Genomic DNA, 4,455 nt, shown 5'->3' on the forward strand with positions numbered 1-4,455 from the left:
TGTAAGTGGCTACAGTGTCCCATGACCCACTGCTCACTTTGTACGTATAGACATGGATTGTGTAACTGGCAATAATATGTACATCAGTTAATGTACAGACCTCTGTCTCAAAAAAAAATGTGTATATATATATATATATATAGGTCTTTTTAGGGCTGCACTCATAGCCTCTGTCTCAAAAAAAATGTGTATATATATATATGTGTGTGTGTGTGTATATATATATATGTGTTTGGTCTTTTTTAGGGCTGCACTCACAGCATATGAAGGTTCCCAGGCTAGGGGTCAAATTGGAGCTGCAGTTCTCAGCCTATTCCAGAGCCACAACAACGCGGGATCCGAGAGGCATCTTTGACCTATACCACAGCTCATGGCAATGCTGGAAACTTAAACCACTGAGCGAGCCAAGGATCAAACCCGCATTCTCATGGATGCTAGTTGGTTCACTAACCTCTGGGCCACGACGGAAACTCCCTGTCTCAAAATCTTATATAACTCTGTTTGACCTCTAACAGATGGAACAGTTCTCAAAGCTTTCTGAAAGGCCATTCCTGGGTTATAATCCTCAAATTTTTTTTTTTTTTTTTTTTTAGTTTTTTAGGGTTGCACTTGTGGCATATGGAAGTTCCCAGGCTAGGGATCAAATAGGATCTACAGCTACTGGCCTATGCCACAACCACAGCAATGCAGGGTTGCCATGAGCCATGTCTACAACCTACACCACAGCTCACAGCAACACCGGATCCCCGATGCACTGAGTGAGGCCAGGGATCAAGCCCGCATCCTCATGGATACTAGTTGGATTTTTTTCCTGCTGCGCCACAACAGGAACTCACCTTCAATTTTGCTTGAATAAAATTTTCCAGTTCTTTCTTAGATCGACTGATTAATTTTTCATTGACAAATGGAAGTTCTGGTGAATTAAGGACACATTTAATTTTGACATTGGAAAAAATGAGATACTATTAACACTTAAATATCTGTGATGGGGCTAAATGCTGTGTTTGGAACTTGGTTGATGGTGACAACACTCAGAAAAGACGGTGTTTCATACCTGAATCTTCACCAGGTGAGCTGTTTGGCAGAAAGACAAATTTTCTGCTCTCCTCTCACTCCTCATAGGTAAATAAGCGCAAGGATCTTCTCCCCAAATATTTTAATCATGCAAAAATGAAGTGTCAGGGAATTCCGACTGGTATTCATGAGGTTGCAGGTTCAATCCCTGGCATCACTCAGTTGGTCTGGGATCCGGCATTGCTGTGAGCTGCGGTGTAGGTGGTAGGTCACAGATGTGGCTCAGATCCTGTGTTGCTGTGGCTGTGGCAAAGGTCAGCAGCTGTAGCTCTGATTTGACCCCTAGACTAGGAACTTCCATATGTTGCAGGTATGGCCCTAAAAAGAAAAATAATAATAATTTATTTATAGCCACAGGGAGGACTGTAAAAAGAAGGAGGAGGGGGAGGGCTATGATTATTTCTACCCTAAAGTATAAGCAAGCCCTTTAGCCTACCAAGTACACATCATCTTTGTCCCCCTGTAATAGGGCAGAAACTGTATTCTGTTACAAATTAATGACTAAAGGGATGCCGCCTATAAGCTTAAATTATAATCACGTCCCATCTCCTCTGCCTTCCAGGGAATGCGCATTAAGCTAAAATACCTTTGTTTAGCTCACAGGAAACATCCTGAACTGGGCCCACCTGTGAATGGCTACTAGAAAGAAGAAATTAACACATCCCCTCCAGAAGCTGATGGGAAACAGCAAATGTTTGACTTCACTCCCTTCCCGTAAAAGAAGCCTGAATTCTAACCCAGGCAAAGTGGTTCTTTGAGTCCACCATCTTCTCAGTCTGCTGGCTTTCTGAATAAAGTTGCTATTTCTTGCCCTAACAACTTGTTCCTCAATTTATTGTCCTGTTGTGTGGTGAGCATTATGAGCTTGGACTCAGTAAAATCCTCGACTTTTTCATTTAGAAAAAATATTGGGAGTTCCAATTGTGGCTCAGTGGGGTAAGAACATGACTAGTCTCTGTGAGGATGCAGGTTCGATCCATGGCATTGCTCAGTGGGTTAAAGGTCTGGCATTGCCATAAGCTGCAGCGTTAGGTATGTCACAGATGCAGCTTGGATCCAGCATTGCTGTGGCTGTGGTGTAGGCCTGCAGCTGCAGCTCTGATTCAAACTCTAGCCTGGGAACTTCCATGTGCCACAGGTGCAGCCCTAAAAAGAAAAAGAAAGAAAGAAAGAAAACACTGACTATATATGTAAATAATTCTTAAATAATGCTAAATTAGGAAAATAATGTGACTAATATTGGACTGGGTGCTTTATAGAGACCACACTGCATCAAGAGCATTACATACTCATTTAGTCAAATAACCTGCTAAATTGGAAGTAGTAACATTCCATTTTTAAAAATCAGGAAACTGAGCCCTAGAGAACTTAAGTGCCCAAGATGCTGAATTCAAACCTCCATGACTAATTCCAGAAACCTGGCTTAACCAGTGTGTTTTACCTGTAAAAATACATGCATTGACATGATAGCTAAATGCAATGTGTCAACCTTGATTGGATCCTGGATTGTGGGGTATGGGGAGGAAGCAGCAAAAAAGACATTTGGGGGACATTTTGGAAATTTTTTTGCCATGGATTTACAAACATGGAATTACTATTAGTTTTCTTAGGTATAATGCTAATACTGTGGGGAATTTCCTGGTGGTCTAGTGATTAGGATTCAGCACTCTTACCTCTCGGCCCTAGTTCAATCCCAGGTCTGGGAATTTAGGTTCTACATCAAGCTGCTGCATTCTGCAGCCAAATAACGATGATGATGATGATATTGTAGTTAAGTAGGAAAATGTCCTTATTTTTAGGCCTTGAAGTAGCTGGGAATAAAGTTTCATTATGTCCTCAGCCTACTTTGAAACAGTTCAGTTAAAAAATGCACACAGAGCAAGCACCTTCGCACAGAGCGACTGTTAGTGTAATGAGTTGGTGTAATGTAACTGTTGAATCCATGTGGGGGTACATGGATATTCACTGTACTAGTCTTTCAACATTTCCATAGGTTTTTAACATTTTAGAAATAAAACATCAAGGGGAAAAACATATACAGATAAGGCTCTTAGGAAATAATTCATGGAAACTCAGGAGATTTTAAAAATTTAAAAATTTTGTGAGATTTTCAAAGAGCAAGTGGAGAATTAGGCTATCTTTTTCTTTGCTGATATTTAAATGATTTTATTTCACCAATGGTGTAAACAAGATTACACCAAAAACAATGTACAAATAAGCATTAAAAAGTATGATAGTATTTGCTACTCTAGTATCAGCATTATCTGTGGGGACTGGTTTATAAACAAAATTTTACTTTCCTTGTTGCTTAAGAGTACTAGCGAATTTTCAGAAAATGTAATCGTTTCATTTTCAGTTCCACTTAAAAACCCATAGATGAGTTATCCATGTGGCTCAGCTGCTTGAGAACCCGACTAGTATCCATGAGGATGTGGGTTCAATCCCTGGCTTCACTCAGCTGTGGCTTGGTTCTGGCATTGCTGTGGCTGTAGTGTAGGCTGGCAGCTGCTGCTCTGATTCAACCTCAAGCCTGGGAACTTACACCTGCTGCAGCTGCGGCCCTAAAAACAAACAAACAAGCAAGCAAGCAAGCAAGCAAGCAAGCAAGCAAACAAACAAACCTGGAGAATTCCTTGGTGGCCTAGAGGGTTAAGGATCCACACTATCACTGCTATGGCTCGGGTGGCAACTGCAGCTCAGGATCAGTTCCTGACCCCGCCCCCCCCCCCCCAACTTCTGCAGACCAGTGGGCTACGCCAAAAATAACAAAAGCAAAACAAAAAAACATCCTCCCAAACCCATGACAGCCCTAAAAATTCCTTACGGCCTCATGTACTGGTGAAATCTGTTAAATGTATCACAGAAATCAGTCTTTATTCGCTTTGGCTCCCTCTACTGGTGGAGTTCTGATCTATAAATGCGAACCTGGGATTCTACCGCTGGTTCTATGCACAGAGGTGTGCTGCAAGCGAAAATTAAGGAACACCAAGGAAACTTAATGTTCAAAGAAATGAGTGGTGGCCGAAAGTAGTTCAAACTCTGGGACTTGGAACGCATGCTTTAGTGCCCAATTCTCCTGCCAACCACGCACTGGACAAGAGGTCGCACCCAAGGCACTCTCAGGCACCCAAGACCTCTCACCTGCACCAGCCTCCCTGGGCCAGTCTTCGGCGAGAGTCACTGCCCCTTCTCCTCTGCCAATTGAGATCGAGGTGTCTGTGTCGCTGTCTCTGCATCTGCCAATTGGAAGCGAGGGGCGTGGCCAGTCATTCCGCTCCCTCTGCCAATAGGGAGTGAGGGGGCGGGTCCTGGAACGCTTCTGCAAGTGGGCCCTTGAGCGAAGAGCTGGAGCCCGCCCTCTGCGCCTCTGCCAATCGGGAG

The sequence above is a fragment of the Phacochoerus africanus genome, chromosome 10 (genome assembly GCF_016906955.1).
Source record: "Phacochoerus africanus isolate WHEZ1 chromosome 10, ROS_Pafr_v1, whole genome shotgun sequence".
Lineage (NCBI taxonomy): Eukaryota > Metazoa > Chordata > Mammalia > Artiodactyla > Suidae > Phacochoerus > Phacochoerus africanus.